At 42.1% G+C, this 14,516-nt stretch overlaps 1 protein-coding gene across 2 annotated transcripts in view; it reads left to right on the top strand.

Annotated features, from left to right (window-relative positions):
* Bin3 (bridging integrator 3) overlaps positions 1–14,516 on the top strand; it is a 39,292-nt gene that overhangs the window by 1,766 nt on the left and 23,010 nt on the right. The window lies entirely within an intron of this gene.

The following is a 14,516-nucleotide window of genomic DNA, read 5'->3' as shown; positions in this document are numbered from 1 at the left end:
AGCAGAAAGTCACATGCTTTATGTTGTTTTGATTGGCACTTACAAATTAAAAAACTGAATTCATCTTTTCTTCTCTAATTGGAAGAACAATAGAACAGAGACCACTGAAGGTAAATTATTCTCTGGATGAGCTGAGGCAAGTTGTTTCCTCTTGTCTTGCAGAAAGTTTCTAATCTGAAAAACTAGCCCCCCATTTCCTAAAGTCCATGAGGTTGGAGAGAATTGAAATTGGCAGCTGTCTAACAAACAGGAGCTGAGATTTTTGTGAAGTAGAACTAATTTACCAGTATATGCACATCTTGGTACCTCCTTGGACTGAGGGTCACAACCAAAAGGGTGCTTTGTCCCTCAAAGCTGAGATTCCTTTCTTTTCCTCCTTAGAGGGCGCCGACGTCATATCTTGCGTGGACCCTGACCCTCTCTCCATGTGAGGGGACCAGCACCGGCGCCTGGACACACAATTACACTCAGTTCCTAGCTCAATGGCTGGCAAGGGGACCAGGGCTGGGTGCTTCTGATTCATTCCCAGAGTGGTTTTCCTGCTCCCAGAATGAATCCATCCATTCATCTGAGACTGGAATTCTCAGTAGGGGAAGAGACCAGAGTGACGTAGAGACATCATGGGAGGCTGATGCCCAAGGTCAAGTTCACCAAGTACATGGGCTATGCCAGCCATAGTTAAATAAGGCCTAGGGGCACATGGCCCATGGTCCCCAAAGGGTAACCATTGTTCTGTTATAGGCTGGGCTTTCAAAATGTCACAGTGAGAAATGTCCAATATTGATGCCCTATGCACACTGTGGACTTTACGTGAAGATTGAGAAGGTTTTGTTCTCTGCTTCCTCTGTGCAGGCAGCCCGCCCACCCAGTTTATTTAGTGGGTACCTGCTGCCTTACTGCATTATCTACCCATTTGCCTTTCAGCAAGACAACTCAGTGATCTCTCTTACCAGGAAGAAAGCATTCGATATTCACATCTTAGATCACTGATTCATATCTTGACCCCAAGCCAAATGCTTTCCCCTCCCTCTCCCCCCTTTTCTCTCTTCCTTCCTCTCTCTCTCCCTTCCTCTTCTCTCTACTTTTGTATGTTTGTCTTTATTATGGGATGGTGAGAGAATTAAGTAGAATTAAGTGTAATGATCTTAATCTAATTTAGCTGTCTCCAGGAATAGTAGCCTTCCCTGGAACCATATACCTAGATGATCTTATGACAAGAAAGAACACGGGAGGAACTCTTCCTATATCTAGGGGTCTGGTAGTTTGAGAAAGAAGGAAATTAGAGGAAGTACAGAAAAGTTTGGGAGGTAGAGTGCTGTGTTCAGGTTCTGGTTTGGTTGCTCACTGTGGCCCATCAACCTTTCTCTGTGTAGCTTGAAATAGATAACCCAAGCACACAGTCTGCTGTCCTAGTGGCAGAGTTAAAAGAATGGAGTCTGTCTGCAGATGGTAATCCCTTTCTGAATATAGGCTCTAGTTTGCCCCTTAAATTTGGGTATTCCTCAGGTTTGGTCTGCAGCTCCCAATCCACCCTGCAGTCCTGAGGGTAAACAACTGATATTCTACTGCAGATTGTGTTGCTAAGGTGGGGTGTTCTGTAGGCTAGGTGTAGTAAATGCATTTCTCATTCAAGATCTTTTTATCTTAACAGTGGGTTTATTAGGGTGTAATCCCATCATATGTTGAGGAGCATCTGTGTAATGTGATGCATGTAGATGATTCTCAACAAATATTTGCTAATTTAATGCTTATTAAACATTTACAGTATTCAGAGGTCTCTGTTAAGTGTTGGGAAGGCATTTGAAAGATTATGAGTCAGACCCTGTCTTCAGCCAGTGTCTGCAAAGTGCTAGGGAGTCCAAGGAAGGACATCTGATCACTGAATGTCAGCATGGTTTCAACAAGAAGGACTTCAAGTGGGAGATAGAATTTTAACTGGACTGTGATTTATCAAGCACATACCGTTTCCATGGCGAATGAGAGAGGGATCTGGCTACCAGAATGGCATGGAAAAGGTGTGTGCAGAGAGATGTATTGAGAGTATTTGGCGCAGACAGTCAGGAGGCCAGTTTGGGTGCAGTGAATAATGGTTGAGCAGAGGCTTCATTGGTGAGAATTGGCATTCTTAGCTTGGGGCACATTTATAGTGCTTTCAGTTCCATGCTGAGAAATTGAAATTGAGCCTGGCCTTTGGAAAATTGAAGGTTCTTGAGCAGGAAAGTGGCTTAACAAAAGAAATGATTTATTCAGATTATTTGGCAGTAGCCTGTGGGACAGCTCAGAAAAGAGAAAGAAAGGAGCCAGGGAGGCCAACTTGGACCAAAACTTCCAAAAAATTTTGAGCACACTTGCGGTTAGAAATATCTTTGGACATTACAACTCACATGCATGCATTTCAGTATATGTGCAATATACCCTAGTATGTTCTTTTTTGTGTGTTTTAAAGAACAACTCACCTCAGTTACTTTTATGACTACCTTTGATATGTGTATATAATGGAATAATGTAGGTAGACTAAGTGATCTGTGTGCCCTGGCTTCAAAAACCAGCACTTGGGGGGGGGGGGGGCGCAGAAGCTATGTGATACTGTTCTGCATGGACCCCAGTTAGAAAAATAACTATTCAAACTAGAAGCTAGCTTTTGATTCCAGCTAGCTAAAGATAGTGTTGTTAGTTTGGTTGCTTTTGAAGGGTTAAAATGAGAAATCCAGAGGGGTAGTTGAAAAGAACATTTATCCAACACTTTCCAGAAAAGAAAACCATAGGGACAAAAACCCATACAAAGACTTCAGTCTCATTGAAGTTCTGACTCTATTGCTTAAAGATAAGACCTGAAGCAAGTATGGCTTAAAGTTTGAATTTGACAAAGCCATTTGGTAGATCCGTGAATAGTTACTATATATTCTCTATAACTTTTTGAATGTTTGCAGTATTTCATACTTTTTATTTTTTTTTTGATCATCACCAGGGCAGACCTCACTTTCCATCGCATGAGAATGGTTGCCCTCTGGCCAGGGCCCGCGATGATATAGGGAGGGACCAAAAGTCCCGCGATGATATAGGGAGGGACCAAAAGTCTGTTTCCATCCTCAGCCCTGCTCCTTTTTCCTCCTGCTTCCCAAGGGCCAAACTTTCAGCGGAGAAGAGGGAAAGGGTAGTGTGGGAGCTCTTCATCAGTTCCTGGGGGTAGGAGACTGAAGTGAGAGTGAGATTAGAGAGAATGCCTTAGAAGTGGCACTGCTGGTCTGGTGCTCTCAGAGTTCCACCTGGGCACTGTGAGCCTATGGGTGGAAATGAGGCCATCTGAGCTTTTTCTCTTGCTTGCTGAGTAAGCAGAGCAAGCCTGTCAGCTCCGAATGCCTTATGTTTTCTTCTTATAAAATGGGGAAACCCGTTTCCTACCCCTCAAGTCTTAAAGATTAGAATAGAATAGGTGACAACTTGTCTGTCAGATACTAAGAGTCTCCTGCCTCCTTGAATTTCTTGTCCTCCAGGTGTTGCTGCAGCAGCCTTCACATTTCTGTCACAAATTCTTCCACTGTTCAGGAGGAAGTCACCACTCAGGTTTAAACAGTTGTATAACTTGGGCCTGGTTATGATGCATTATGGAATGGGACAGCTGCTTGTCCTTAAAACAGAAGAAATAGTTTCAGATTTCCTAACCATTCACTGCAGTATACTTATCTCTTTGTGACTCAGTGCAGTCGCCCCTTCTGGGCCGTGGTGTGATCTTCCTCACCAAAATACCCTCCCCCACCCTCACAGCAAATCCTTACAGACCACTTACTGAAGCTTGGGTGCTGTTTTAAGCATTAAACTCTTAACCTTCACAGAGACCTTGTAGAGTTAAGTAGATTTTCATCCCACTTCGTAGACAAGGAACCTGTAACCTGGCAAGGCGAGGGAACTTGTCTTAAGTCTCAAGCCAGTGATCAGCAGAGCTAAGATTTTAACCCCAGCACTATGGCTCTGGAGTCCATCTTCATCCAGTGAAGTATAGGAGGGGACCACTTCAAGTGAACTGATGTATCAGAAGCATAGGATCTGGCAATAGTAGATGCTCAATAAATGGTCACTTTAATTAGAATGTCCCCTGACTCTCACATGACCTAACATCGTGTGTGATTCATTCTGTCTGCTTTTCAGAGGGCATCCTGGGGAGCCATGGGGAAGAAGGGATCACAGCTGAGCCCAAGGATTGTTCTGGTCACAGTAACAAGTCAGCCAAGTCACAGAGTCATGCCTTTTATTTTTAAACACACATGCACCCCTCCTTGGACTGATGGCAGGTCAGGGTCATGTTCCATGTGCTCTGGTTTTGGATCCAGTTAATTAGGCCAGAGGCTGTGGTCATGGGCACTGAGATGAATGGTTTCAGCTCAGGTCACTGCCCCTCTGAGGGGGTCTCTTATGTCCTCGATCAGACTGAACTTTCCCTGGCCCTTGGCATTGCGGCCAGCTGGCCCTTCATCTGGAGAGGATGGATCCAACAAGCAGCTGTTCCACCGGAGCCAGATGACTACATAAGCCCTGCCTGGCCCTGGCCCTCCTGCTTTCTCTCTCAGATTTTTAAGGTGGCAGCCTCATAGGGCCTGAGACCAGAACAGGTGGCAGCCCGAGGACAGAGCCACAGAAGGACGGGGGGGGGGGGGGGGGGGGGGCGGTCCTTGTAGCCTGCAGAAGCTGCTGCCTTTCGCCCACCTTCCTGCTCTTGCCGAGACAGTGACTCAGGCCCAGACCACTCCCTGGGGAGCCAGGATTTCAGCCACTATCAACCACCGCCCACTCTTGCTCAGCCCTCCCTCCCTTCTCACCTCCCTTACCTCCCCCAGCAGTGTGCATCTCTTGCCCAGCCAGAGATATCAGAAGGGTACCGGGCAGAGGAGACTGAGTCACTTCAGGGCTCTTTCCCCCCCAGGCCGAGACCAGACTCACATTCACTAGAAACAAATTCTGGAAGCCAAGTGAAGACAGGGAAGCATGTCAAGCTGTTAACCTCGCTCCACTCTTCTTTGTAATGGGAGTGGAGGACTCTCCCAAGAAGGCAGGGATGGAGAGATCTGCCGGGGTGACCAGGGGATCCCCACCCAACTGCCATCTGGGTCTGCCTCTTGTCTCTGCCTCTGCAGTAGAGGGGGTGAGGAAACAAAAGATTGAGAAACCCAGCAAATTGAAAATGCAAAAGAGCTGTTTTTGTAAATAGACATTACACAAGAGCAGGAGCATTTTTGGAAAGGTTTTACTGAGACAGACAGAATTAGCCAACTGGCATCATGCTGCTAATAGAGATATTTACTGTTTGAAAAAGTATATTTGTAGCTTTGGAGAACATCCTGTTGACTTTTCTTTATTGTGAAAGAAAATAGAATCTTTTCCCCCCTTTCCCTCTGTACACACTGAACTTTTTTCCTTTCCTAAGGTGGGGCATATTAGGGGCTGAGAGAACTGTTTTCTCCACTTTGTTGCTGAGACTAAAATATCCCTTCTCCTGCCCTCTGGTGCTGATGTTTCTGGAAAAGCAAGCAGAACCAAGAAGGACTCCTGCTCTGGAGGCAGAGACCAGAACCCTCCTGATTTCTCCTAGAGCTTCTCTGGGGAGCAAGCCCCGTCTTCTCACTGGACCTCTGCTTACCCCCACCTGCCCTGCACAATGCCACAGGGAGAACACTGAGGAAAGCTGGGAGAAGGAGGAGCAAAAGTCCTGCAGCCTCATGGTCCTCCCTGCCCTTGAGGACCATGAGCGGTGACCCGTGTGACCCAGCAGTGCCTGGAGATACTGCTATGCTGTCACTCTTGCTGCAGCCCTCAGAAGCAGCAGCTGTTTCCTAGGGAGTCCCACATGCCAGCATGACTTGAACCACAGGGCAGGAGAGACGTGGAGCCTGGTAAAGTGTAGTTGGGTTGCTCTTTTCTCCTGCCTTCTCCATGCCACCTCTCACTCCACTTCATTTCAGTGGCAGAGAACCTGCTCCTTCCATCAGGGCACCTACTCCAGTTGTCTGGTAATGTGTCTGACAGTGAGATGTGTCTGGCAGCCTCGGAATAAACCCAGGAGACTCCTCTCCCTTCATATATCCTCTTTAAAACATTTCCTGTTGACCCGTGCTCCAAGAACTTGTCCAGGCTCTACTTTTGAAGGCGGAGGCCAGCTCTGTTTTCTTGGTCTCCGCTACATGTGCTGTTCCTCAACCCAGCTGACTGGGGTTTGATCACATGGGAATTAGGAGGCCAAAGACATGGATGTTACTTTTGTTGGCTCTTTATGTAGCCTTATCTAAGAGTAGCTTTTTTCAGGAACTTTAAATCACAGTTTCGTGTTTTTCAAGGCCCTAGAGCAATGCACTTATTTTACTCATTCATTTAATTATTCAGTGCTTTCTATGTGCATAAACTGTAGTAACTGTAATCTCCATGAAATCATTAAGTCTGTCTTGTTCATCCTGATGTCTGTAGAACCTAGCACAGTGCTTGGCACAAAAGTGGTCTTTGATAAATATTGATTAATTATTGACCCATGAAAAGACTGGCAGTAGCACTGTGCCTAGTACAAGTGCTTTGCCAGGGTCACAAAGAAGCATTATATTCATTCCCTGCCTTTGAGGAACTAGGTATCATAATCAGAAAGCAAGACATAGACACCTCAAAGTTAATTAGCCTGTACCCTTTGCCAAGCAGAGTCACTTCAGTAATGAAAGGATGGCTTGATATTGGGAAGTATATTTGCACAGTTTATCACAGTGGGGAGCAGGGGACACATAAGATGATTTTGAAATTTATCTTGAATTACAAAAGAAAATAGCCCAGAAATTACCTAGAAAGGAGGGATTCACTCTACTAGGTATTAGGAGCTTTTTTAAATCTAAATAATCTATGTTATTGGCAAAAGAGTCGGTTGGTTTATGATATGGAATAGTAGAAGTATTTAACACTGATAAAATGGTTTTTCAAAGTTTTTTTTGTTTGTTTTGTTTTGTTTTGGGGGCAGGGTTTACCAGGGATTTAATTCAGGGGCACTCAACTACTGAGCCACATCCCAAGCCCTATTTTTAATTTTTAATTAGAGACGGGGTCTCATTGAGTTGCTTAGTACCTTGCCATTGCTGAGGCTTGCTTTGAACCCACAATCCTCCTGCCTCAGCCTCCTGAACCACTGGGATTATAGGCGTGTGCCATCCCACCTGAATCAAAGGTATTTTTTAAATAGTATTAAAACAACTGGTATTCATGCACTCAAAATAATTTTTGAATTCAGTGAAGATTTAAATATTTTTTAAAAATTAAATTAATATGTAAATGGAAGGAACACAGAAGAGTCAAAATAATCTCAACAAAGAACTACAAAGTTAAAGGAATCACTCCCCAGTATTAAAACTTACCTTAAAGCTACAGTAATTAATATATTGTGGTACTGGCACAAGTCACTGGAACTATAGGCATGCACCACTGCACCTGGCAGAAATTTTTAATAAAACAAGTGAGAAATTGCTGACTCAAGAGAGTTAGAACTATACGAAGGATACTTTTTTTAGTATCTTTAAATTTATTTAAAAACTAAAAAATTTGATTCTAAAATGGAATACAGCCAGGTGTGTGATGCACACCTGTAATCCCAATGACTCAGGAGACTGAGGACAGATGATCCCAAGTTTGAGGCCAGTCTCAGCAATTTAGCAAGACCCTATCTCAAAATAAAATTTAAAAGGGCCAGGGATGTAGCTCAGTGGTACAGTGCCCCTGAGTTCAATCTTTAGTACAAAATAAAGAAAACTTTAAAAATGGAATACAAGTTGTAAAGTGAATGAAGTACAAGTGATAAAGGTGAGCATTTAAATCAGTAGAAATCAGTCTGAAATCAAGCAAAGCATAACAGCATTTTTCAAATGGTCCCAAAAGCTACTAATCCATTAAGAGAATAAGATCAATTTTAAGTAAGAGTGATGATTGTTTGATAATGCAGTTAATGAAGAGGAGGAACAGATCATATGAAAACACTGATAAAACATTGAAATTTCTGGTAGATTTAACATTAAAGACATAACAAAGATAATAGAACTCATGATATGCCCTCCTACAAGGACATCAATGACAAACTGGTTACTGTCATTAATAGAGAGCATTGAAGATTAGTCACTGTACGAAAAATCTTGAAATGTGCCCTGAAATCTTATAGTTTGTTTGTGAAAGAAACATGAGATTTTCCTAAATTTTACAACAATCCCAAAATTTATATTTATACATTACCAGTAAGCTAGAAAAAAAGCTTTTCTAAACTGTCAGTAGTGGAAAACAAATTTCAGTCAACCATACTAGAGGAAAGACTGAATTATCTTTCTTTTCACTCAAGAAAATTATGCTACCAGCTCTGTCACATGCAGAGGCAATAAAAGACTGCGGCAAAAAATGTAGGGGTAAAAATATAGAGGTGTGTCAGGCAGATGATTAATAAAAAATAATAGGTTATTTTTGACTTTCTGATGTTTGTGTCATTTGTTCACTTTTAAAGATTATTTATTAAGCTTTTTTATCCATTTAAATTTTCATCTTAATATCTATTTTTCTATTTATTATTTGGCACTCTTTTTATTTATTTTTTTGCAGTACTGGAGATTGAACCCAGGACCCCATGAACACTAGGCAAGCATTCTGCCACTGAGCTACAACCCCAGCCCTTGTATTCTTTTTCTTTAAAGAGACCTGCAAAATTTTATAAGCTTCAGACCCACAAAACAGGGACCTACCTCTGAGAGAAGCACAGATGATGGTAGGACTACCATGGTGAAGTCATGAGGATGAAGTGACTATGGCATGAATTTCCAAGACACAGCCCTTCCCCTCCCCCAACACACACACACACACACACACACACACAAAATCTTCCACTTGCTGAGCTCCCAGAACACTTTGCTGGGCTTTTATTCCCAAGGCAAGAGATTAGGTAGAATCTTCTCTAAGGAATTTTACCTTCCAGGAGAAAAGACTAGGAAGAGACTGACATCAGGGAGTTGCTCCCAAAGTGTTTGGCCAGACCACTCTACACAATAGACCAGCTTTATTCATGTGCTCACAGTTGCTAGTTAGATTTCTTTCATCACCCAGTCTTATATGTGAGCAGGCAACCAAGAAGTGCTGTACACCCTCAGAAAGCATTTAATATAAAAAAAAGATTAAATAATTAAAAAAAAAACAGCTTGGAGAGAAACTGAGACTATAAAAAGAGAAGAAACTTCTTTTTAAGCTGTTATTAAGATCCTTAGATAAGACATCTGTGAAATAAAAACAGGATACCATAAAAGAAGAAAGGGACATTCTGAAAATTAAATAGAACTCTTAGAAATTAAAGGTCTGGTAGTAAAATTTAAAAAAATAATATATAGTAAAAAACATGTGAAAACTTCAGCCTTGGCATTCCAAGGCATTATGGTGGTGGTTATTAGATTGGGTTACAATATAAGACTGACCAGATGCTTTTTTATTAGCAAATGGATTTCTTTTGCCTAATGCACTGAATTGAATACATCTCGTTGGGATTAAAGTCATGATTTTTTTTAATCTGATAGAAATGAATAAAACTCATTTTTTTTCATTTAGAAAATGAAAGTAGTAGAAGATGAAATGTTGAGAAACAGAGAGGACCAGCCAAGTAGGATCACCATCAAAATTAAAACAATATCAAAAGTAAGAAACAGGGGCTGGGGTGGTAGCTCACTGGTAGAGCGCTTGCCTAGCACATGTGAGGCACCAGGTTTGATCCTCAGCACCACATAAAAACAAATGAACAAAGGTATTGTGTCCATCTACAATTAAAAAATTTTTAAAAATTAAAAAAGTAAAAAAATTTGAAAAAGTAAAAAACAAAATGGAGAAGAGATGACAATTTTTTTATTTGTTTTTGGGTATTTTGGGTGTTACTGTTTTATTTTTTTGTTTTGTTTTGTTTTTGTACTAGGGATTGAACTCAAGGGCACTTTAACACTAAGCTACATGACAATCCTTTTTATTTATTTATTTTTTAATTTTTGAGACAGGGTGTTGCTAAAATGCTGAAGTTCCTGCCTCGGCCTCCCAAGTTGCTGGGATTACAGGTGTGCACCATTCTGCCCAGCAATAATTTTTTTTTTAATCCTAGAACTAAAGATTATAAATTGCAAAATTATAACTCTCCTACTTAGTACAATGGATAAAACAGATACATCATTATAAGATTATACAACTTCAGGATGAACACAATCCTATAAACTCATATAAAGAAAATAAAAAATAGGCCACACACAAAGGACAGAAATCAGAGTGGCTTCAGATTTCACAACAGCACCAGAAGACTATGAAGCAGTGCCTTTGAAATCCTAAAAGAAATTATGTCCAGCCTATAATTCTATACCCAGTCAAACTATCCTGGTGGTAGAAAAAAAGAATTTTATGCAAAGTCTGAAAAAAAATTATCTTTCATACCCTTTTTTTCCACCAAAATGAGGAGTAAATCAAGAAAGAGAAGATGGGAGATGGGCTAATGAGAAAAAGGTCAAAGGCATCCCAGTAAGGATCATCATCATGAAGGGAGAGCCAGGCATGAGAGCTACACAGCAGGGACCAAGGGCAGACAGTCCTGCAGACAGTCCTGATGGGCAGGGCTGAGGCTCCAGTGGAGAAGCTTCAAGATGACCATGGGAGCAACTGAAAAGAATAAATATACCAGGAGTGGAGTCAGACAACAGATTGAATCAGGGATAAGTCCATAGACAAGAAAAGTAAAAAATATGCAGTGTTGTTAGTTACGTACTGCTTCATGACAAATGATCCCACGACTCTATGGCTCAAAATAACAATAGTTTCTGTTGGTTGGGAATTAGAAGTGACTTAGATGGGGGGTTGGCTGGGAAACCCTAAGGAGGTTGTTGTATACATGGGCTAGCACTGCAGGCTTCCTGTTTGACTGCCCTGAGCAACCCATTGGCTCTCACACTTGGTGTGAAAAACAGCACGATATCCTCATAATTGTTAAGTCAGGATATAACTATGGAAAGAGAGTGGAGGTAGCATCCAAAACTGTTTCTGTTTGGTCAAACCCTGTCTTCCACAGTAAGTACCCAGTGCTTAAAGCATAGTGATCAAGCCAGGCGCAGTGGTGCACACCTGTAATCCCAGCAGCTCAGGATGCTGAGGCAGGAGGATCGAAAGTTCAAAGCTAGCCTCAGCAACTTAGTGAGACCCTGTCTCTAAATAAAATATAAAAAGGCTTGGGGATACAGTTCAGTGGTTAAGCACCATGGGTTCAATCCCTGGTACCAAAAAAAAAATAAAAAATAAAAGCCATAGTGATCAAGAGGAAGGAATATGAGCATTTCTGTATAGAGATGCAAATGTGAATGCCAAAAGCAAATAAAACAACTGAGTTGAAATGGCTGTCTCAGGCAAATGAGGTTAAGGGGGCCTAGGGACTAATGTGTTAACTTAAACTTTGTTGCCTTACTAAACTATGCATATGTGTAACTTTGGTAAAAGTAGAACTTAGATCAGTAGCAAAACACTCCTGTTTCCTTAACTTTTAAAAAGGTATTTAAATATTCACGTGTATATATGTATACAAATACAGGTACACACTGAGATTCAGGATATTACTGCTTACTTTCTCCTTTGTGGGGATGATTATGTTTGTGTTTTGTCCTTTCAGTTTTTCCATGTCTTCCAAGTTTTTAACACCAATCAGGTGTTGTTTTTGTAATAAAAAAAAAGGAGGGGGGGTTGATTTATTTTTACAAAAAGTCTACTTGCCTCAGTTTTTCTCTCTGCAAATTGTAAAAAAAATATAATGAATACTACTAAAACATTAACCATGGTCATCTTTTAGATATGAGATTATTATGACTGGGTTTTTTTCTTCTCCTCCCCCCACCCATCCTCTTTTTCTATATCCTCAAGTTTTCTCTCATGAGCATGTTTTATTCTTTGAAGGGATAAAACTGTAAAAGGCTATTTAAGCAAGACTGTAGACCTGAGAATAATGTGAAGTGAGTCAGGAGGAGGAAAGGTGTTCTGTTTGGGTGGTGTGGCCATGTCCCTGTTTCCCTGTATAATTAAACTATCCTGATGATGACCACTCAAAAATGTCCCTCTCTGGACCAGGTATGGTGGCACATACCCTCGATTGCAGAAACTCTGGAGCCTGAGGCAGAAGGATCACAAGATCAAGGCCTGCCTCAGCAGCTTAGCAAGACCCTGCCTCAAATTTTAAAAAGAACTGGAGGTATAACTCAACGGTAGAATACCCCTGAGTTCAGTCCTCAGTACTAGAAAAAATTTAAAAAGTCCCAATTTGGAACAGAAAGTTTTAGAGTCTAAACCTGAAGGATTAACAAATGGCCATGTGCCTGAGTCAGAGTAGTTGAATTGGGTGATTGAGAAAGAAGGCTGAAAGGAAGGTTGAGACCATAATACAGAGGCATGTTGAAACCTAATGCAAGTTCTTCCACCGACCCCAGGGCTGGAGCAGGAAATGTACAAGATGAACCTGGAGCAGCTCCTAGTTAAAGTGAGGAAACTGAGGGGAGGGGTGGGAATTATACTTTCTTTACAAATTTTCTGAATATAAAATTTCTACGTTTATTTTTCTTTTAAAAAATAAAGGTGTTCTGCCAGATAGATGGCTTTTGGGCTATGAGGTAAGAAATAATCAGACTAGCCTGATAAAATTATATGTGATTGTCAGAGCTGCAGTGGAAATATAAGGAGCAGCCAGCTCAGTCTGTGTGGTACATGTCACCTCTTTGTGCAAAGCCCCAGTTCCAAACAGCGCTCTTCTCTTTCATTTCCAGTCTCTTAAAGAACCATGAGCGCCTTCTGATCCCGTGGTACTTTAAGACTAAGCATTTTGATCAAATACATCTAAGAAATCCATGTGAAAAGAGTATGGAACTGTGAGTGGCAGAGAGAAAATGGCCAGAAGTCAGGGTCCCTGGTGGTTTTCTTCCTGGTTTTCTTATAAACCAGCACAATGACCCTAGGATAGTCATTGAACTTCTCTGGATCTGCTTCCTTGTCTACAAAATGAGAGGGTTGAACAGAAAAAAAAAAAATTCTATGGTGACTTGCAGTTCTAAAAATACTGTGATTCTAAATTAAGATTTAGAGAGAAGCTGTGGCACTACAAATAATGGAAACTAAGTTCTGACTTTCTTGGTTCCTGGTCTGCAGGTAGTGTAGACTCCAAGGATTCTTCAGGATTCTCATCCCACTCCCCACATTCTAGAATGAGATTCTGTCTAGATATGTGGAACAGACCAGCTGTTGTAACTCCTTTGTTTCATAGTTGAAGAAATGACTCCAGAGTGATTGTGATTTGTTCAAATCACAAAGCTAGTAAGGCAGAGACCAGGTTTTCTGCCTCCTGGTTAGAACTCTGTACACTGCAGCAGGCCTCCCACAGAACAGGAGCCATCTTTTTACAAGGCCACCAGGACCTCATTTGCACTGTCTCCAAAATGGCCCTTGAGGACAGCTGTTCAGCATCCATCAACTCCAGTCCCTGAATTGTGGGGAAAGAAACCAGGGGCCTGCAGAGAAGACTCACCTTACCTTGAACCTTTTTTCTTTGGGTTCAAGAAAGGGAAACAGCAATTTCGATTTTTCTTCCCTGGCTTCCGTAGCTTACCTTTCCTTTCTGGTAGTTGCATAGCCTGAGATGATTAGTTTACAGAAGCCACGTGAACCAGTCAGCCCCCAAAGGGTTAACACTCCCAAATTATGGGGCTGGGTTAACAATAAACAGGATGTCCTCCAGAAATTAAATTTAAACCTCTGTGACTCAGGCTGCCCATCCCCTCAACTGGCTTGTTGTCTGGGGTTATTATCGGTAGTTAATTATACCGTTGGGTGTAGCAGCAGTGTTGGTCAGTTTGGGCTAAATGCAAGCAGGCTCTGGGACAAGGGGGCGTGAGTGGAAGGTAGGATGGGGCCGATGGAATGGAAGGTTCGGATGCAGAGCCTCTACCTGTACCCCACAGCTTCTAGGAGAGCCGTGGGAGAAGCCAGCTTTGGCCCCTTCCAGCTGCTTCCAGGGATTCCCTCACTTCCTACCTGCCACTAGGTGAGGCAGTGGCACTCTGTTCCTGTCACTACTGGGTTGTACTGTGTTGGCTTTCCAACTTGGCCATAGTTCTCTTCTTGGGCTCAATAGAATCAGAATTTTCAGTATCTGGAGGAAACTTCTAAATTTTCTAGTTTGCTACACTCATTTTACAGAGGAGGAAAGTAAGTCTCAGTGTAGCAGTTAGCTGCCAAATGACAGCCTGCTTAGGGAGGTGGACCAAGTAGTTGCTCCTCGACTCAAGTCCTACCCCCGTGACCTTCCTTCCCTTAGGCCAGGCTTCTTCCAGGTTACAGTGGGTACTCTGAGGTGCAGAGCTTCTTAGCAAGTTTTGGGAAGACTCAGGCTGGATCCCAGTTTCTCCGAGTTAGCTGCATTTAGATTTTGTCCATTTTCCCAGGGGATTAACCCAGCCCAACCATTCATTAATGGCCAT

This window comes from Marmota monax, unplaced genomic scaffold (assembly GCF_021218885.2).
Source record: "Marmota monax isolate L192 unplaced genomic scaffold, Marmota_monax_Labrador192_F-V1.1 WCK01_AAM20220418_F8-fsc00040, whole genome shotgun sequence".
NCBI lineage: Eukaryota > Metazoa > Chordata > Mammalia > Rodentia > Sciuridae > Marmota > Marmota monax.
Note: the sequence above shows the minus strand (reverse complement) of the source record. Positions and strands in the feature narration are given on the sequence as shown.